We start from the raw sequence: 22,315 nt of genomic DNA, 5'->3' as shown, positions 1-22,315 counted from the left end.
CTGTCAAATGCCTTTGCAATGTCTGTGCATACCACCACTGCATTTTGGTTGTCTTCCAGTGCCTCCGTAATTCTGTCATAGTGGTTCAGCAGCTGTGACAGACATGACCGTCCTGCTCTAAAACCATGCTGGCTTACGTTATGCTGGTTGTGCTGCTCCATGAAATTTGTAATCTGCCGTCTCATTACTCGAAGGTTTTTATGATGAGGGAAGTTAGGGCTACTGGTCTGTAATTTTTAGCTAGTACTGTACTACCTCCATTACTGTACTACTTAAGGTCTCTGGTATTTCACCTAATCTAGGCTCTTTCTCCAAAGAATACTGAGGGCTCGTGCTAGTGGTACTTAGCACGTTTTTATAAATATGGAATTCTATGAATCTGGTCCAGGTGCTGAATGAGTGGCCATGTTATCCATTTTTTTTTTGAAATCTGTGAGATTAGTGCTGTGAGTCAGTTGGTCTCCGCTGCCTCCTTGCTGGAGTGAAAAATGTTTCTGCGTTCTCTAACTTCTCTCACCTGGTTGATGTTAGTCAACCATACTTCCCTCACCTGGTTGATGTTAGTCAACCATCCTTCCCTCACCTGGTTGATGTTAGTCAACCATCCTTCCCTCACCTGGTTGATGTTAGTCAACCATCCTTCTCTCACCTGGTTGATGTTAGTCAATCATCCTTCTCTCACCTGGTTGATGTTAGTCAACCATCCTTCTCTCACCTGGTTGATGTTAGTCAACCATCCTTCCCTCACCTGGTTGATGTTAGTCAACCATCCTTCTCTCACCTGGTTGATGTTAGTCAACCATCCTTCTCTCACCTGGTTGATGTTAGTCAACCACCCTTCCCTCACCTGGTTGATGTTAGTCAACCATCCTTCTCTCACCTGGTTGATGTTAGTCAACCATCCTTCCCTCACCTGGTTGATGTTAGTCAACCATCCTTCTCTCACCTGGTTGATGTTAGTCAACCATCCTTCTCTCACCTGGTTGATGTTAGTCAACCATCCTTCTCTCACCTGGTTGATGTTAGTCAACCATCCTTCTCTCACCTGGTTGATGTTAGTCAACCATCCTTCTCTCACCTGGTTGATGTTAGTCAACCATCCTTCCCTCACCTGGTTGATGTTAGTCAACCATCCTTCCCTCACCTGGTTGATGTTAGTCAACCATCCTTCCCTCACCTGGTTGATGTTAGTCAACCATCCTTCCCTCACCTGGTTGATGTTAGTCAACCATCCTTCTCTCACCTGGTTGATGTTAGTAACCATCCTTCTCTCACCTGGTTGATGTTAGTCAACCATCCTTCTCTCACCTGGTTGATGTTAGTAACCATCCTTCTCTCACCTGGTTGATGTTAGTCAACCATCCTTCTCTCACCTGGTTGATGTTAGTCAACCATCCTTCCCTCACCAGGTTGATGTTAGTCATCCTTCTCTCACCTGGTTGATCACAGTCAACCATCCTTCTCTCACCTGGTTGATAACAGTCAACCATCCCTTTCTCACCCGGTTGATGCCAGTCAACCTGTACACCATCCTTCCCTCACCTGGCTAATTCCTGTCAACGAACTTGTTGTTGGTATCAAGATATATTTCCCTGTTATCAACAGCTGTGTCACGTGAGTGTCTTACCTAAGACTCTGCTAGTCTTTGTATTAACATTTAATGTTTACCTTGCAGAGTATACTTGGCAGAAATAACACTGGTTGACTTGTTTTTTTGCAGATCTGCGCTGCAGAGGCGGTGTTGCAGCCGTCAGGCAGCTCTCCTGTCTGCAGGAATGTGTTGAGGAGGCTGGCTTGTGTGTCTTAATGCTGCATCACCTTCCCTCACTACCCACAGTAAGTTGTACATGAATGGTATATACAATGCTGACAAGATGATGAATTACACACATGTGCAACATCTGGCTATCTTTATTCGTAGATATTTCTCCATAATCTGTAGATCACCGAAGTCTTCAAGACTACGGTGATCTTCACCACCTCCAAGACTGAGGGACTGATTACCTCTTCTTTCCCATATAGTTCTACTGTCTTCCATTTATGTCCAGATGTTGTACATGTGTTTAAATCGTCACCCAAAGTAAATCTTGTACTCTCCCTCAACCTGTCTTATTAGGTATCCCCCAAGATGTGTTCAAACTTACCTTCATACCTTGAGAATGTCTAGTTCGATCGACTTCAAATTTGGAACACTGTTTTACTGTACCGGAGCACAGACTCGTGCACTTGTTGACTTACTCAGGTGACGTCTGGTCAGTGTTATTTACTTTATAACAACATTCTTGAAGAAGCTCCGATAAGTTGGAAATTGTCTCTTCTGACTGAGGGGAATGTTGAACACTGGTGTACCATAGTCTAGGGTGGTGAATGTTGAACACTGGTGTACCATAGTCTAGGGTGGTGAATGTTGAACACTGGTGTACCATAGTCTAGGGTGGTGAATGTTGAACACTGGTGTACCATAATGGAGGGAGGTGAATGTTGAACACTGGTGTACCATAATGGAGGGAGGTGAATGTTGAACACTGGTGTACCATAATGGAGGGAGGTGAATGTTGAACACTGGTGTACCATAATGGAGGGAGGTGAATGTTGAACACTGGTGTACCATAATGGAGGGAGGTGAATGTTGAACACTGGTGTACCATAATGGAGGGAGGTGAATGTTGAACACTGGTGTACCATAGTCTAATGTGGTGAATGTTGAACACTGGTGTACCATAGTCTAGGGTGGTGAATGTTGAACACTGGTGTACCATAGTCTAGGGAGGTGAATGTTGAACACTGGTGTACCATAGTCTAATGTGGTGAATGTTGAACACTGGTGTACCATAGTCTAATGTGGTGAATGTTGAACACTGGTGTACCATAGTCTAGGGAGGTGAATGTTGAACACTGGTGTACCATAGTCTAATGTGGTGAATGTTGAACACTGGTGTACCATAGTCTAGGGTGGTGAATGTTGAACACTGGTGTACCATAGTCTAGGGTGGTGAATGTTGAACACTGGTGTATCATAGTCTAGGGTGGTGAATGTTGAACACTGGTGTATCATAATGGAGGGAGGTGAATGTTGAACACTGGTGTACCATAGTCTAGGGTGGTGAATGCTGAACACTGGTGTACCATAGTCTAGGTTGGTGAATGTTGAACACTGGTGTACCATAGTCTAGGGTGGTGAATGTTGAACACTGGTGTATCATAGTCTAGGTTGGTGAATGTTGAACACTGGTGTACCATAGTCTAGGGTGGTGAATGTTGAACACTGGTGTACCATAGTCTAGGGAGGTGAATGTTGAACACTGGTGTACCATAGTCTAGGGAGGTGAATGTTGAACACTGGTGTACCATAGTCTAGGGTGGTGAATGTTGAACACTGGTGTACCATAGTCTAGGGTGGTGAATGTTGAACACTGGTGTACCATAGTCTAGGGAGGTGAATGTTGAACACTGGTGTACCATAGTCTAGGGTGGTGAATGTTGAACACTGGTGTACCATAGTCTAGGGAGGTGAATGTTGAACACTGGTGTACCATAGTCTAGGGAGGTGAATGTTGAACACTGGTGTACCATAGTCTAGGGTGGTGAATGTTGAACACTGTTGTACCATAGTCTAGGGTGGTGAATGTTGAACACTGGTGTACCATAGTCTAGGGTGGTGAATGTTGAACACTGGTGTACCATAGTCTAGGGTGGTGAATGTTGAACACTGGTGTACCATAGTCTAGGGTGGTGAATGTTGAACACTGGTGTACCATAGTCTAGGGTGGTGAATGTTGAACACTGGTGTACCATAGTCTAGGGTGGTGAATGTTGAACACTGGTGTACCATAGTCTAGGGTGGTGAATGTTGAACACTGGTGTACCATATTCTAGGGTGGTGAATGTTGAACACTGGTGTACCATAGTCTAGGGTGGTGAATGTTGAACACTGGTGTACCATAGTCTAGGGTGGTGAATGTTGAACACTGGTGTACCATAGTCTAGGGAGGTGAATGTTGAACACTGGTGTACCATAGTCTAGGGTGGTGAATGTTGAACACTGGTGTACCATAGTCTAGGGTGGTGAATGTTGAACACTGGTGTACCATAGTCTAGGGTGGTGAATGTTGAACACTGGTGTACCATAGTCTAGGGTGGTGAATGTTGAACACTGGTGTACCATAGTCTAGGGTGGTGAATGTTGAACACTGGTGTACCATAGTCTAGGGTGTTGAATGTTGAACACTGGTGTACCATAGTCTAGGGTGGTGAATGTTGAACACTGGTGTACCATAGTCTAGGGTGGTGAATGTTGAACACTGGTGTACCATAGTCTAGGGTGGTGAATGTTGAACACTGGTGTACCGTAGTCTAGGGTGGTGAATGTTGAACACTGGTGTACCATAGTCTAGGGTGGTGAATGTTGAACACTGGTGTACCATAGTCTAGGGTGGTGAATGTTGAACACTGGTGTACCATAGTCTAGGGTGGTGAATGTTGAGCACTGGTGTACCGTAGTCTAGGGTGGTGAATGTTGAACACTGGTGTACCATAGTCTAGGGTGGTGAATGTTGAACACTGGTGTACCATATTCTAGGGTGGTGAATGTTGAACACTGGTGTACCATAGTCTAGGGTGGTGAATGTTGAACACTGGTGTACCATAGTCTAGGGTGGTGAATGTTGAACACTGGTGTACCATAGTCTAGGGAGGTGAATGTTGAACACTGGTGTACCATAGTCTAGGCTGGTGAATGTTGAACACTGGTGTACCATAGTCTAGGGTGGTGAATGTTGAACACTGGTGTACCATAGTCTAGGCTGGTGAATGTTGAACACTGGTGTACCATAGTCTAGGCTGGTGAATGTTGAACACTGGTGTACCATAGTCTAGGGTGGTGAATGTTGAACACTGGTGTACCATAGTCTAGGGTGGTGAATGTTGAACACTGGTGTACCATAGTCTAGGGTGGTGAATGTTGAACACTGGTGTACCATAGTCTAGGGGGGTGAATGTTGAACACTGGTGTACCATAGTCTAGGGTGGTGAATGTTGAACACTGGTGTACCATATTCTAGGGTGGTGAATGTTGAACACTGGTGTACCATAGTCTAGGGTGGTGAATGTTGAACACTGGTGTACCATAGTCTAGGGTGGTGAATGTTGAACACTGGTGTACCATAGTCTAGGGTGGTGAATGTTGAACACTGGTGTACCATAGTCTAGGCTGGTGAATGTTGAATCCACACTTAAAATCGTGTGGATATTTTCCCTGTAATATAGTAGATGGTGAGACATCTTACATACCAGACGTAAGTTTGGTTGGTATACCAGACGTAAGTTTGGTTGGTATACCAGACGTAAGTTTGGTTGGTATACCAGACGTAAGTTTGGTTGGTATACCAGACGTAAGTTTGGTTGGTATACCAGACGTAAGTTTGGTTGGTATACCAGACGTAAGTTTGGTTGGTGTACCAGACCTAAGTTTGGTTGGTATACCAGACGTAAGTTTGGTTGGTATACCAGACGTAAGTTTGGTTGGTATACCAGACGTAAGTTTGGTTGGTATACCAGACGTAAGTTTGGTTGGTATACCAGACGTAAGTTTGGTTGGTGTACCAGACGTAAGTTTGGTTGGTATACCAGACGTAAGTTTGGTTGGTATACCAGACGAAAGTTTGGTTGGTATACCAGACGTAAGTTTGGTTGGTATACCAGACGTAAGTTTGGTTGGTATACCAGACGTAAGTTTGGTTGGTATACCAGACGTAAGTTTGGTTGGTATACCAGACGTAAGTTTGGTTGGTATACCAGACGTAAGTTTGGTTGGTATACCAGACGTAAGTTTGGTTGGTATACCAGACGTAAGTTTGGTTGGTATAACAGACGTAAGTTTGGTTGGTATACCAGACCTAAGTTTGGTTGGTATACCAGACGTAAGTTTGGTTGGTATACCAGACGTAAGTTTGGTTGGTGTACCAGACGTAATTTTGGTTGGTATACCAGACGTAAGTTTGGTTGGTATACCAGACGTAAGTTTGGTTGGTATACCAGACGTAAGTTTGGTTGGTATACCAGACGTAAGTTTGGTTGGTATACCAGTCGTAAGTTTGGTTGGTGTACCAGACGTAAGTTTGGTATACCAGACGTAAGTTTGGTTGGTATACCAGACGTAAGTTTGGTTGGTATACCAGACGTAAGTTTGGTTGGTATAACAGACGTAAGTTTAGTTGGTATACCAGACGTAAGTTTGGTTGGTATACCAGACGTAAGTTTGGTTGGTATACCAGACGTAAGTTTGGTTGGTATACCAGACATAAGTTTGGTTGGTATACCAGACGTAAGTTTGGTTGGTATACCAGACGTAAGTTTGGTTGGTATACCAGACGTAAGTTTGGTTGGTATACCAGAAGTAAGTTTGTTTGGTATACCAGACGTAAGTTTTGTTGGTATACCAGACGTAAGTTTGGTTCGTATACCAGACGTAAGTTTGGTTGGTATACCAGAGGTAAGTTTGGTTGGTATACCAGAGGTAAGTTTGGTTGGTATACCAGACGTAAGTTTGGTTGGTATACCAGACGTAAGTTTGGTTGGTATACCAGACGTAAGTTTGGTTGGTATACCAGACGTAAGTTTGGTTGGTATACCAGGATATTTCAGAGTTTCCAGCAATACATATAGTAAGCAATTTCTGACAACGATGTGGATGTGGATCAACAGAGCTGTTATTGATACTTTAAGGTTAAACGTAATTAATGTCAGCAGTGTTTAAGTCTGATATATAATTCACTTTTTAACTATATTATTGAAGCAGGTGGCCGAAGGTAATTATTTTTACTATCTTCTGGAAGGGCGTTCGAATTTCTTAGTTACTTTATTTAGATTGAACCTAACACGTGGTATACCAGAGATAGTTTTTGTATTGTATGTTAATGTTGTGCTGGAGTGTTCCAGTAAGAGTGGGAGCGCTGTCTGGAAGTTTGTTCTGAGTGTTCTCTGTGTGCTGGAGTGTTCCAGTAAGAGTGGGAGCGCTCTCTGGAAGTTTGTTCTGAGTGTTCTCTGTGTGCTGGAGTGTTCCAGTAAGAGTGGGACCGCTGTCTGGAAGTTTGTTCTGAGTGTTCTCTGTGTGCTGGAGTGTTCCAGTAAGAGTGGGAGCGCTGTCTGGAAGTTTGTTCTGAGTGTTCTCTGTGTGCTGGAGTGTTCCAGTAAGAGTGGGAGCGCTGTCTGGAAGTTTGTTCTGAGTGTTCTCTGTGTGCTGGAGTGTTCCAGTAAGAGTGGGAGCGCTGTCTGGAAGTTTGTTCTGAGTGTTCTCTGTGTGCTGGAGTGTTCCAGTAAGAGTGGGACCGCTGTCTGGAAGTTTGTTCTGAGTGTTCTCTGTGTACGTGCTGCGCAGTAGCTCCTGATTGAGTTGGCTTTTGCGCAGTGTTGACGTGTACTTGGCTCCGTGAAGACCTGTTTGCGCGCTCTCTAGAATTGAAGCAAGATGCCCTCCATCGAGCAACTTTACCAACAGCTTAAGGAAGAATTGTGGTTGGCGAATATGGAAATTCGGCGACTGACCGAGGAAAACAAAAAGATTCGGAGTAGTCCTCCTGTTTTGAGTCCTCAGGTCAAGAAGGGAAACTGGTCAGTGGCTGGACAGCAGGGAAAGAAGTTGACGATGAAGAAGACGAATGGAAAGGTAGAAACGATGAAGAAGAAAGAGACTGCCGTGGAAACTGTTGTGGAAACATCTAATACATTCTCAGTGCTACCCGACGAATGTGAGTCGACTACTGGGAACGTCAGGACGAAAGACATTAAGGAAGGTACGAATATTGTTGTTGTTGGGGATAGCCAAGTTAGGTATATGGATAGGGTGTTCTGCTTGAAGGATAGCCAAGTTAGGTATATGGATAGGGCATTCTGCTTGAAGGACAGGAGTAGGAGACAGAGAGTTTGCTTTCCTGGGGCTGGGATGGAGGATATTGTTAGCCGTCTGGATGACATCATGAGAGGTAATGGGAGCAATCCTATTATCTGTCTCAGTGCTGGAGGCAACGATGTTGGCAGACGTAGGAGTGAGGACCTGATTAGCAGATATAGGTCAGCAATAGAAATAATTAGAAGTAAGGGTGGGAACCCTGTCATATGTGGTATTTTGCCAAGGAGGGGAGTTGGAAATGAATGGTTGTCCAGGGCAATTGGTGTCAATTGCTGGCTGGACAAATACTGTAAGGAAAATGCGGTAACATTCATTGACAACTGGGACCTCTTCTATGGCAGAAATGACATGTATGCCAGAGATGGGGTTCACTTATCTAGGTGTGGGGTGGGAGCACTGGCAACTGCAGTGGAGGGAGCAGTTAGGACTTTAAACTAGGAATAGTGAGTGGTATGGGTTTTGGCAGGAAAACAGTGAAGTCCCAGTGTAGTAATATTACGAGTTCTAGGGGAACTAGTAATAATAAGAACGAGATAGATATTGAAAAGCCAGGGACCTTGGGCGATAAGGACAGTAATAGGTTTAGTAGAAAAATAGAAATGAGCAGGAAGGGTAAAGAGAAAGGAGAGTCTTTCAATGTTTATTATGCTAATTGCCGTAGTGCTAGGAATAAGATGGACGAGTTGAGATTAGTTGCTAGTGTAGGTAACATTGATGTATTTGCCTTAACTGAGACGTGGTTTAATTCAAAAAGTCGGGACATGCCTGCGGAATGTCATATTCAGGGTTTTAAATTGTTCCAAGAAGATAGAAGTATTGGGAGGGGGGGTGGGGTGGCATTGTATGTCCGAGATCGCATGAACTGTTGCATAAAAACGGGTATTAAGTCTGAAGTAACACATACAGAGTCTGTTTGGATAGAATTTTCAGAGGGGCATGAAAAACTGATTTTAGGAGTGATATACCGTCCCCCAAACTTATATAGGGACCAAGGGAAACTACTATGGGAGGAAATTGTTAAGGCCACAAGGCACGATAATGTAGTAATTCTAGGAGACTTTAACTTTAGTCATGTTGATTGGAATTTCTTGACTGGGAATTTAGAATCATACGACTTCTTAGAAGTATATCAGGATTGTTTTTTGAAGCAGTTTGTGACAGAACCTACAAGGGGAAATAACCTGCTTGACTTAGTTATGGCAAACAATGAATCCCTTGTTAATAATTTAGAAATTTCAGAGGAACTGGGTGCTAGCGACCACAAATCAATTACATTTAGCATTGAATGGAAGTACGATAGTAGCGATAACTCAGTAACAGTCCCAGATTTTCGCTTAGCAGATTACGATGGGCTTAGAGAACACTTATCATTTGTTGACTGGGGTAACGAAGAGAGCTATCAATATGACAGTTTTCTGAACACTATACATGCTGCTCAAAGAGCGTTTATCCCATATAAAGAAATTAGATCAAATAGAAATGACCCAAAATGGATGAATAATAGGCTCAAATATCTACTAGGGCATAAGAAAGGAATTTATAGGCGTATCAAAAGAGGTGAGGGTCATCTTATGAATCAGTATATTGACATTAAGAGGGACATTAAAAAGGGGATAAGAAAAGCTAAAAGGGACTATGAAATTAAAGTTGCTAGGGATTCTAAAACTAACCCAAAAAGTTTTTTCCAGATCTATAGAACAAAAGTTAGAGATAAGATAGGTCCCCTTAAAAATAACTATGGGCACCTTACTGACAAAGAGAATGAAATGTGCTTGATTTTAAATAATTATTTTCTCTCAGTTTTTACACAGGAAGACACTAACAATATTCCAGTAATTAATTTTTACAGTGGGCTAGAAGAAGATAAATTATGTAACATCACAGTCACTAGTGAGATGGTTGTGAAGCAGATAGACAGACTGAAGCAAAATAAGTCGCCGGGTCCTGATGAGGTTTTTTCAAGGGTTCTTAAGGAATGCAAAATGGAACTCTGTGAACAATTAACTAATATTTTTAATTTATCTCTTCAAACAGGTGTAGTGTCTGATATGTGGAAGATGGCTAATGTAATTCCTATTTTTAAAACAGGGGACAAGTCGTTACCGTCAAATTACCGCCCAATAAGCCTGACCTCAATTGTAGGCAAATTACTAGAGTCAATTATAGCTGAGATTATAAGAAGCCATCTCGATAAGCATAGCTTGATTAATGATACTCAGCATGGATTCACAAGAGGCCGGTCTTGTCTAACTAATTTATTAACTTTCTTCAGTAAAGCTTTTGAGGCTGTTGACCACGATAAAGAATTTGATATTATTTACTTAGATTTTAGTAAGGCTTTTGATAGAGTTCCACACCATAGACTGTTAAAGAAAGTGGCAGCTCATGGCATTGGGGGAAAAGTGCTCTCGTGGATCGAGTCATGGCTTACAGACAGGAAGCAGTGTGTGTCCATAAATGGGGTTAAATCCGAGTGGGGATCTGTAACAAGTGGCGTTCCACAGGGATCAGTCTTGGGCCCGTTGTTGTTTATAATATATATCAATGATCTTGATGAGGGAATTACTAGTGATATGAGCAAATTCGCCGATGACACAAAGATAGGTAGGATAATTGATTCAAACTTAGATGTTAGGGAACTTCAGGAGGATTTAAACAAACTCTATTCTTGGTCAGAAAAGTGGCAGATGCAGTTCAATGTAGATAAATGCAAGGTTCTGAAGCTTGGGAGTGTCCATAACCCTAACACTTATAAGTTAAATGATGTAGAACTTAGCCATACAGATTGCTTTGTTGTTTGTCTGCCAGTGTTGTTGTTTGTTGTTTGTCTGCCAGTGTTGTTTGTTGTTTGTCTGCCAGTGTTGTTGTTTGTTGTTTGTCTGCCAGTGTTGTTGTTTGTTGTTTGTCTGCCAGTGTTGTTTGTTGTTTGTCTCCCAGTGTTGTTGTTTGTTGTTTGTCTGCCAGTGTTGTTGTTTGTTGTTTGTCTGCCAGTGTTTTGTTTGTTGTTTGTCTGCCAGTGTTGTTGTTTGTTGTTTGTCTGCCAGTGTTGTTGTTTGTTGTTTGTCTGCCAGTGTTGTTGTTTGTTGTTTGTCTCCCAGTGTTGTTGTTTGTTGTTTGTCTACCAGTGTTGTCTTGAAGATATATATTTGTGAGGAGTGAGAATGTGTGTCCTGCAGTATCTCTGGTCATCACTGTGTCCTGCAGTATCTCTGGTCATCACTGTGTCCTGCTGTATCTCTGGTCATCACTGTGTCCTGCAGTATCTCTGGTCATCACTGTGTCCTGCAGTATCTCTGGTCATCACTGTGTCCTGCAGTATCTCTGGTCATCACTGTGTCCTGCAGTATCTCTGGTCATCACTGTGTCCTGCAGTATCTCTGGTCATCACTGTGTCCTGCAGTATCTCTGGTCATCACTGTGTCCTGCTGTATCTCTGGTCATCACTGTGTCTTGCTGTATCTCTGGTCATCACTGTGTCCTGCTGTATCTCTGGTCATCACTGTGTCCTGCTGTATCTCTGGTCATCACTGTGTCCTGCAGTATCTCTGGTCATCACTGTGTCCTGCAGTATCTCTGGTCATCACTGTGTCCTGCTGTATCTCTGGTCATCACTGTGTCCTGCAGTATCTCTGGTCATCACTGTGTCCTGCAGTATCTCTGGTCATCACTGTGTCCTGCTGTATCTCTGGTCATCACTGTGTCCTGCAGTATCTCTGGTCATCACTGTGTCCTGCTGTATCTCTGGTCATCACTGTATCCTGCTGTATCTCTGGTCATCACTGTGTCCTGCAGTATCTCTGGTCATCACTGTGTCCTGCAGTATCTCTGGTCATCACTGTGTCCTGCAGTATCTCTGGTCATCACTGTGTCCTGCTGTATCTCTGGTCATCACTGTGTCCTGCAGTATCTCTGGTCATCACTGTGTCCTGCAGTATCTCTGCTCATCACTGTGTCCTGCAGTATCTCTGGTCATCACTGTGTCTTGCTGTATCTCTGGTCATCACTGTGTCCTGCTGTATCTCTGGTCATCACTGTGTCCTGCAGTATCTCTGGTCATCACTGTGTCCTGCAGTATCTCTGGTCATCACTGTGTCCTGCAGTATCTCTGGTCATCACTGTGTCCTGCAGTATCTCTGGTCATCACTGTGTCCTGCAGTATCTCTGGTCATCACTGTGTCCTGCAGTATCTCTGGTCATCACTGTGTCTTGCTGTATCTCTGGTCATCACTGTGTCCTGCAGTATCTCTGGTCATCACTGTGTCCTGCAGTATCTCTGGTCATCACTGTGTCTTGCTGTATCTCTGGTCATCACTGTGTCCTGCTATATCTCTGGTCATCACTGTGTCCTGCAGTATCTCTGGTCATCACTGTGTCCTGCAGTATCTCTGGTCATCACTGTGTCCTGCTGTATCTCTGGTCATCACTGTGTCCTGCAGTATCTCTGGTCATCACTGTGTCCTGCAGTATCTCTGGTCATCACTGTGTCCTGCAGTATCTCTGGTCATCACTGTGTCCTGCTGTATCTCTGGTCATCACTGTGTCTTGCTGTATCTCTGGTCATCACTGTGTCCTGCTGTATCTCTGGTCATCACTGTGTCCTGCTGTATCTCTGGTCATCACTGTGTCCTGCAGTATCTCTGGTCATCACTGTGTCCTGCAGTATCTCTGGTCATCACTGTGTCCTGCTGTATCTCTGGTCATCACTGTGTCCTGCAGTATCTCTGGTCATCACTGTGTCCTGCAGTATCTCTGGTCATCACTGTGTCCTGCTGTATCTCTGGTCATCACTGTGTCCTGCAGTATCTCTGGTCATCACTGTGTCCTGCTGTATCTCTGGTCATCACTGTATCCTGCTGTATCTCTGGTCATCACTGTGTCCTGCAGTATCTCTGGTCATCACTGTGTCCTGCAGTATCTCTGGTCATCACTGTGTCCTGCAGTATCTCTGGTCATCACTGTGTCCTGCTGTATCTCTGGTCATCACTGTGTCCTGCAGTATCTCTGGTCATCACTGTGTCCTGCAGTATCTCTGGTCATCACTGTGTCCTGCAGTATCTCTGGTCATCACTGTGTCTTGCTGTATCTCTGGTCATCACTGTGTCCTGCTGTATCTCTGGTCATCACTGTGTCCTGCAGTATCTCTGGTCATCACTGTGTCCTGCAGTATCTCTGGTCATCACTGTGTCCTGCAGTATCTCTGGTCATCACTGTGTCCTGCAGTATCTCTGGTCATCACTGTGTCCTGCAGTATCTCTGGTCATCACTGTGTCTTGCTGTATCTCTGGTCATCACTGTGTCCTGCAGTATCTCTGGTCATCACTGTGTCCTGCAGTATCTCTGGTCATCACTGTGTCTTGCTGTATCTCTGGTCATCACTGTGTCCTGCTATATCTCTGGTCATCACTGTGTCCTGCAGTATCTCTGGTCATCACTGTGTCCTGCAGTATCTCTGGTCATCACTGTGTCCTGCTGTATCTCTGGTCATCACTGTGTCCTGCAGTATCTCTGGTCATCACTGTGTCCTGCTGTATCTCTGGTCATCACTGTGTCCTGCTGTATCTCTGGTCATCACTGTGTCCTGCAGTATCTCTGGTCATCACTGTGTCCTGCTGTATCTCTGGTCATCACTGTGTCCTGCAGTATCTCTGGTCATCACTGTGTCCTGCAGTATCTCTGGTCATCACTGTGTCCTGCTGTATCTCTGGTCATCACTGTGTCCTGCTGTATCTCTGGTCATCACTGTGTCCTGCTGTATCTCTGGTCATCACTGTGTCCTGCTGTATCTCTGGTCATCACTGTGTCCTGCTGTATCTCTGGTCATCACTGTGTCCTGCAGTATCTCTGGTCATCACTGTGTCCTGCTGTATCTCTGGTCATCACTGTGTCCTGCTGTATCTCTGGTCATCACTGTGTCCTGCTGTATCTCTGGTCATCACTGTGTCCTGCAGTATCTCTGGTCATCACTGTATCCTGCAGTATCTCTGGTCATCACTGTGTCCTGCTGTATCTCTGGTCATCACTGTGTCCTGCAGTATCTCTGGTCATCACTGTGTCCTGCTGTATCTCTGGTCATCACTGTGTCCTGCTGTATCTCTGGCCATCACTGTGTCCTGCAGTATCTCTGGTCATCACTGTGTCCTGCTGTATCTCTGGTCATCACTGTGTCCTGCTGTATCTCTGGTCATCACTGTGTCCTGCTGTATCTCTGGTCATCGCTGTGTCCTGCTGTATCTCTGGTCATCACTGTGTCCTGCTGTATCTCTGGTCATCACTGTGTCCTGCAGTATCTCTGGTCATCACTGTGTCCTGCTGTATCTCTGGTCATCACTGTGTCCTGCAGTATCTCTGGTCATCACTGTGTCCTGCTGTATCTCTGGTCATCACTGTGTCCTGCAGTATCTCTGGTCATCACTGTGTCCTGCTGTATCTGTGGTCATCACTGTGTCCTGCTGTATCTCTGGTCATCACTGTGCCCTGCTGTATCTCTGGTCATCGCTGTGTCCTGCTGTATCTCTGGTCATCACTGTGTCCTGCTGTATCTCTGGTCATCACTGTGTCCTGCTGTATCTCTGGTCATCACTGTGTCCTGCTGTATCTCTGGTCATCACTGTGTCCTGCTGTATCTCTGGTCATCACTGTGTCCTGCTGTATCTCTGATCATCACTGTGTCCTGCTGTATCTCTGGTCATCACTGTGTCCTGCTGTATCTCTGGTCATCACTGTGTCCTGCTGTATCTCTGGTCATCACTGTGTCCTGCAGTATCTCTGGTCATCACTGTGTCCTGCAGTATCTCTGGTCATCACTGTGTCCTGCTGTATCTCTGGTCATCACTGTGTCCTGCTGTATCTCTGGTCATCACTGTGTCCTGCTGTATCTCTGGTCATCACTGTGTCCTGCTGTATCTCTGGTCATCACTGTGTCCTGCTGTATCTCTGGTCATCACTGTGTCCTGCAGTATCTCTGGTCATCACTGTGTCCTGCTGTATTTCTGGTCATCACTGTGTCCTGCAGTATCTCTGGTCATCACTGTGTCCTGCTGTATCTGTGGTCATCACTGTGTCCTGCTGTATCTCTGGTCATCACTGTGCCCTGCTGTATCTCTGGTCATCGCTGTGTCCTGCTGTATCTCTGGTCATCACTGTGTCCTGCTGTATCTCTGTTCATCACTGTGTCCTGCTGTATCTCTGGTCATCACTGTGTCCTGCTGTATCTCTGGTCATCACTGTGTCCTGCTGTATCTCTGGTCAACACTGTGTCCTGCTGTATCTCTGATCATCACTGTGTCCTGCTGTATCTCTGGTCATCACTGTGTCCTGCTGTATCTCTGGTCATCACTGTGTCCTGCTGTATCTCTGGTCATCACTGTGTCCTGCAGTATCTCTGGTCATCACTGTGTCCTGCAGTATCTCTGGTCATCACTGTGTCCTGCTGTATCTCTGGTCATCACTGTGTCCTGCTGTATCTCTGGTCATCACTGTGTCCTGCTGTATCTCTGGTCATCACTGTGTCCTGCTGTATCTCTGGTCATCACTGTGTCCTGCTGTATCTCTGGTCATCACTGTGTCCTGCAGTATCTCTGGTCATCACTGTGTCCTGCTGTATCTCTGGTCATCACTGTGTCCTGCAGTATCTCTGGTCATCACTGTGTCCTGCTGTATCTCTGGTCATCACTGTGTCCTGCTGTATCTCTGGTCATCACTGTGTCCTGCTGTATCTCTGGTCATCACTGTGTCCTGCTGTATCTCTGGTCATCACTGTGTCCTGCTGTATCTCTGGTCATCACTGTGTCTTGCTGTATCTCTGGTCATCACTGTGTCTTGCTGTATCTCTGGTCATCACTGTGTCCTGCTGTATCTCTGGTCATCGCTGTGTCCTGCTGTATCTCTGGTCATCACTGTGTCCTGCTGTATCTGTGGTCTTCACTGTGTACTGCTGTATCTCTGGTCATCACTGTGTCCTGCAGTATCTCTGGTCATCACTGTGTACTGCTGTGTCTCTGGTCATCACTGTGTCCTGCTGTATCTCTGGTCATCACTGTGTCCTGCTGTATCTCTGGTCATCACTGTGTCCTGCTGTATCTCTGGTCATCATTGTGTCCTGCTGTATCTCTGGTCATCACTGTGTCCTGTTGTATCTGTGGTCATCACTGTGTCCTGCAGTATCTCTGGTCATCACTGTGTCCTGCTGTATCTCTGATCATCACTGTGTCCTGCTGTATCTCTGGTCATCACTGTGTCCTGCTGTATCTCTGGTCATCACTGTGTCCTGCTGTATCTCTGGTCATCACTGTGTCCTGCAGTATCTCTGGTCATCACTGTGTCCTGCAGTATCTCTGGTCATCACTGTGTCCTGCTGTATCTCTGGTCATCACTGTGTCCTGCTGTATCTCTGGTCATCACTGTGTCCTGCTGTATCTCTGGTCATCACTGTGTCCTGCTGTATCTCTGGTCATCACTGTGTCCTGCTGTATCTCTGGTCATCACTGTGTCCTGCAGTATCTCTGGTCATCACTGTGTCCTGCTGTATCTCTGGTCATCACTGTGTCCTGCAGTATCTCTGGTCATCACTGTGTCCTGCTGTATCTCTGGTCATCACTGTGTCCTGCTGTATCTCTGGTCATCACTGTGTCCTGCTGTATCTCTGGTCATCACTGTGTCCTGCTGTATCTCTGGTCATCACTGTGTCCTGCTGTATCTCTGGTCATCACTGTGTCTTGCTGTATCTCTGGTCATCACTGTGTCTTGCTGTATCTCTGGTCATCACTGTGTCCTGCTGTATCTCTGGTCATCGCTGTGTCCTGCTGTATCTCTGGTCATCACTGTGTCCTGCTGTATCTGTGGTCTTCACTGTGTACTGCTGTATCTCTGGTCATCACTGTGTCCTGCTGTATCTCTGGTCATCACTGTGTACTGCTGTATCTCTGGTCATCACTGTGTCCTGCTGTATCTCTGGTCATCACTGTGTCCTGCTGTATCTCTGGTCATCACTGTGTCCTGCTGTATCTCTGGTCATCATTGTGTCCTGCTGTATCTCTGGTCATCACTGTGTCCTGTTGTATCTGTGGTCATCACTGTGTCCTGCAGTATCTCTGGTCATCACTGTGTCCTGCTGTATCTCTGGTCATCACTGTGTCCTGCAGTATCTCTGGTCATCACTGTGTCCTGCTGTATCTGTGGTCATCACTGTGTCCTGCTGCATCTCTGGTCATCACTGTGTCCTGCAGTATCTCTGGTCATCACTGTGTCCTGCTGTATCTGTGGTCATCACTGTGTCCCGCTGTATCTCTGGTCATCACTGTGTCCTGCAGTATCTCTGGTCATCACTGTGTCCTGCTGTATCTCTGGTCATCACTGTGTCCTGCTGTATCTCTGGTCATCACTGTGTCCTGCTGTATCTCTGGTCATCACTGTGTCCTGCAGTATCTCTGGTCATCACTGTGTCCTGCTGTATCTCTGGTCATCACTGTGTCCTGCAGTATCTCTGGTCATCACTGTGTCCTGCTGTATCTCTGGTCATCACTGTGTCCTGCTGTATCTCTGGTCATCACTGTGTCCTGCTGTATCTCTGGTCATCACTGTGTCCTGCAGTATCTCTGGTCATCACTGTGTCCTGCTGTATCTCTGGTCATCACTGTGTCCTGCAGTATCTCTGGTCATCACTGTATCCTGCTGTATCTCTGGTCATCACTGTGTCCTGCTGTATCTCTGGTCATCGCTGTGTCCTGCTGTATCTCTGGTCATCACTGTGTCCTGCAGTATCTCTGGTCATCACTGTATCCTGCTGTATCTCTGGTCATCACTGTGTCCTGCAGTATCTCTGGTCATCACTGTGTCCTGCAGTATCTCTGCTCATCACTGTGTCCTGCAGTATCTCTGGTCATCACTGTGTCCTGCAGTATCTCTGGTCATCACTGTGTCCTGCTGTATCTCTGGTCATCACTGTGTCCTGCAGTATCTCTGGTCATCACTGTGTCCTGCTGTATCTGGTCATCACTGTGTCCTGCTGTATCTGGTCATCACTGTGTCCTGCAGTATCTCTGGTCATCACTGTGTCCTGCAGTATCTCTGGTCATCACTGTGTCCTGCTGTATCTCTGGTCATCACTGTGTCCTGCAGTATCTCTGGTCATCACTGTGTCCTGCTGTATCTCTGGTCATCACTGTGTCCTGCAGTATCTCTGGTCATCACTGTGTCCTGCAGTATCTCTGGTCATCACTGTGTCCTGCAGTATCTCTGGTCATCACTTTGTCCTGCAGTATCTCTGGTCATCGCTGTGTCCTGCTGTATCTCTGGTCATCACTGTGTCCTGCAGTATCTCTGGTCATCACTCTGTCCTGCAGTATCTCTGGTTATCACTGTGTCCTGCTGTATCTCTGGTCATCACTGTGTCCTGCAGTATCTCTGGTCATCACTGTGTCCTGCAGTATCTCTGGTCATCGCTGTGTCCTGCTGTATCTCTGGTCATCACTGTGTCCTGCAGTATCTCTGGTCATCACTGTGTCCTGCAGTATCTCTGGTTATCACTGTGTCCTGCTGTATCTCTGGTCATCACTGTGTCCTGCAGTATCTCTGGTCATCACTGTGTCCTGCAATATTTCTGGTCATCACTGTGTCCTGCTGTATCTCTGGTCATCACTGTGTCCTGCAGTATGTCTGGTCATCACTGTGTCCTGCTGTATCTCTGGTCATCACTGTGTCCTGCAGTATCTCTGGTTATCACTGTGTCCTGCTGTATCTCTGGTCATCACTGTGTCCTGCAGTATGTCTGGTCATCACTGTGTCCTGCAGTATCTCTGGTCATCACTGTGTCCTGCAATATCTCTGGTCATCACTGTGTCCTGCTGTATCTCTGGTCATCACTGTGTCCTGCAGTATGTCTGGTCATCACTGTGTCCTGCAGTATCTCTGGTCATCACTGTGTCCTGCTGTATCTCTGGTCATCACTGTGTCCTGCAGTATGTCTGGTCATCACTGTGTCCTGCAGTATCTCTGGTCATCACTGTGTCCTGCAATATGTCTGGGCATCACTGTGTCCTGCTGTATCTCTGGTCATCACTGTGTCCTGCAGTATGTCTGGTCATCACTGTGTCCTGCAGTATCTCTGGTCATCACTGTGTCCTGCTGTATCTCTGGTCATCACTGTGTCCTGCTGTATCTCTGGTCATCACTGTGTCCTGCTGTATCTCTGGTCATCACTGTGTCCTGCTGTATCTCTGGTCATCACTGTGTCCTGCCGTATCTCTGGTCATCACTGTGTCCTGCAGTATCTCTGGTCATCACTGTGTCCTGCAGTATCTCTGGTCATCACTGTGTCCTGCAGTATCTCTGGTCATCACTGTGTCCTGCTGTATCTCTGGTCATCACTGTGTCCTGCAGTATCTCTGGTCATCACTGTGTCCTGCAGTATCTCTGGTCATCACTGTGTCCTGCAGTATCTCTGGTCATCACTGTGTCCTGCAGTATCTCTGGTCATCACTGTGTCCTGCAGTATCTCTGGTCATCACTGTGTCCTGCAGTATCTCTGGTCATCACTGTGTCCTGCAGTATCTCTGGTCATCACTGTGTCCTGCAGTATCTCTGGTCATCACTGTGTCCTGCAGTATCTCTGATCATCACTGTGTCCTGCAGTATCTCTGGTCATCACTGTGTCCTGCAGTATGTCTGGTCATCACTGTGTCCTGCAGTATCTCTGGTCATCACTGTGTCCTGCAATATCTCTGGGCATCACTGTGTCCTGCTGTATCTCTGGTCATCACTGTGTCCTGCAGTATGTCTGGTCATCACAGTGTCCTGCAGTATCTCTGGTCATCACTGTGTCCTGCAGTATCTCTGGTCATCACTGTGTCCTGCTGTATCTCTGGTCATCACTGTGTCCTGCTGTATCTCTGGTCATCACTGTGTCCTGCTGTATCTCTGGTCATCACTGTGTCCTGCTGTATCTCTGGTCATCACTGTGTCCTGCTGTATCTCTGGTCATCACTGTGTCCTGCAGTATCTCTGGTCATCACTGTGTCCTGCAGTATCTCTGGTCATCATTGTGTCCTGCAGTATCTCTGGTCATCACTGTGTCCTGCAGTATCTCTGGTCATCACTGTGTCCTGCAGTATCTCTGGTCATCATTGTGTCCTGCAGTATCTCTGGTCATCACTGTGTCCTGCAGTATCTCTGGTCATCACTGTGTCTTGCTGTATCTCTGGTCATCACTGTGTCCTGCTGTATCTCTTGTCATCACTGTGTCCTGCTGTATCTCTGGTCATCACTGTGTCCTGCAGTATCTCTGGTCATCACTGTATCCTGCTGTATCTCTGGTCATCACTGTGTCCTGCTGTATCTCGGGTCATCACTGTGTCCTGCAGTATCTCTGGTCATCACTGTGTCCTGCAGTATCTCTGGTCATCACTGTGTCCTGCAGTATCTCTGGTCATCACTGTGTCCTGCAGTATGTCTGGTCATCACTGTGTCCTGCAGTATCTCTGGTCATCACTGTGTCTTGCAGTATCTCTGGTCATCACTGTGTCCTGCAGTATGTCTGGTCATCACTGTGTCCTGCAGTATGTCTGGTCATCACTGTGTCCTGCAGTATCTCTGGTCATCACTGTGTCCTGCAGTATCTCTGGTCATCACTGTGTCCTGCAGTATCTCTGGTCATCACTGTGTCCTGCAGTATCTCTGGTCATCACTGTGTTCTGCTGTATCTCTGGTCACTACTGTGTCCTGCAGTATCTCTGGTCATCACTGTGTCCTGCAGTATCTCTGGTCATCACTGTGTCCTGCAGTATCTCTGGTCATCACTGTGTCCTGCAGTATGTCTGGTCATCACTGTGTCCTGCAGTATCTCTGGTCATCACTGTGTCCTGCAGTATCTCTTGTCATCACTGTGTCCTGCAGTATCTCTGGTCATCACTGTGTCCTGCAGTATCTCTGGTCATCACTGTGACCTGCAGTATCTCTGGTCATCACTGTGTCCTGCAGTATCTCTGGTCATCACTGTGTCTTGCTGTATCTCTGGTCATCACTGTGTCCTGCTGTATCTCTTGTCATCACTGTGTCCTGCTGTATCTCTGGTCATCACTGTGTCCTGCAGTATCTCTGGTCATCACTGTATCCTGCTGTATCTCTGGTCATCACTGTGTCCTGCTGTATCTCGGGTCATCACTGTGTCCTGCAGTATATCTGGTCATCACTGTGTCCTGCAGTATCTCTGGTCATCACTGTGTCCTGCAGTATCTCTGGTCATCACTGTGTCCTGCAGTATGTCTGGTCATCACTGTGTCCTGTAGTATGTCTGGTCATCACTGTGTCCTGCAGTATCTCTGGTCATCACTGTGTCTTGCAGTATCTCTGGTCATCACTGTGTCCTGCAGTATGTCTGGTCATCACTGTGTCCTGCAGTATGTCTGGTCATCACTGTGTCCTGCAGTATCTCTGGTCATCACTGTGTCCTGCAGTATCTCTGGTCATCACTGTGTCCTGCAGTATCTCTGGTCATCACTGTGTCCTGCAGTATCTCTGGTCATCACTGTGTTCTGCTGTATCTCTGGTCACTACTGTGTCCTGCAGTATCTCTGGTCATCACTGTGTCCTGCAGTATCTCTGGTCATCACTGTGTCCTGCAGTATCTCTGGTCATCACTGTGTCCTGCAGTATGTCTGGTCATCACTGTGTCCTGCAGTATCTCTGGTCATCACTGTGTCCTGCAGTATCTCTGGTCATCACTGTGTCCTGCAGTATCTCTGGTCATCACTGTGTCCTGCAGTATCTCTGGTCATCACTGTGACCTGCAGTATCTCTGGTCATCACTGTGTCCTGCAGTATCTCTGGTCATCACTGTGTCCTGCAGTATCTCTGGTCATCACTGTGTCCTGCAGTATCTCTGGTCATCACTGTGTCCTGCAGTATCTCTGGTCATCACTGTGTCCTGCAGTATCTCTGGTCATCACTGTGTCCTGCAGTATCTCTGGTCATCACTGTGACCTGCAGTATCTCTGGTCATCACTGTGTCCTGCAGTATCTCTGGTCATCACTGTGTCCTGCAGTATCTCTGGTCATCACTGTGTCCTGCAGTATCTCTGGTCATCACTGTGACCTGCAGTATCTCTGGTCGTCACTGTGTCCTGCAGTATCTCTGGTCATCACTGTGTCCTGCAGTATCTCTGGTCATCATTGTGTCCTGCAGTATCTCTGGTCATCACTGTGTCCTGCAGTATCTCTGGTCATCACTGTGTCCTGCAGTATCTCTGGTCATCACTGTGTCCTGCAGTGTCTCTGGTCATCACTGTGTCCTGCAGTATCTCTGGTCATCACTGTGTCGTGCAGTATCTCTGGTCATCACTGTGACCTGCAGTATCTCTGGTCATCACTGTGTCCTGCAGTATCTCTGGTCATCACTGTGTCCTGCAGTATCTCTGG

The 22,315-nt window shown here is 46.2% G+C and overlaps 1 protein-coding gene across 1 annotated transcript in view; it reads left to right on the top strand.

The window, feature by feature from the left end:
* LOC128695212 (membrane progestin receptor gamma) overlaps positions 1-22,315 on the top strand; it is a 268,155-nt gene that overhangs the window by 83,273 nt on the left and 162,567 nt on the right. The window contains exon 2 of the mRNA XM_053785730.2: positions 1,721-1,836. The gene's annotated coding sequence lies outside the window, so the exon portion shown is untranslated. The remainder of the gene's footprint in view (positions 1-1,720; positions 1,837-22,315) is intronic.

Source organism: Cherax quadricarinatus, chromosome 35, assembly GCF_038502225.1.
Source record: "Cherax quadricarinatus isolate ZL_2023a chromosome 35, ASM3850222v1, whole genome shotgun sequence".
In the NCBI taxonomy this organism is placed as follows: domain Eukaryota; kingdom Metazoa; phylum Arthropoda; class Malacostraca; order Decapoda; family Parastacidae; genus Cherax; species Cherax quadricarinatus.
This window is presented reverse-complemented; position numbering and strand designations above follow the sequence as displayed.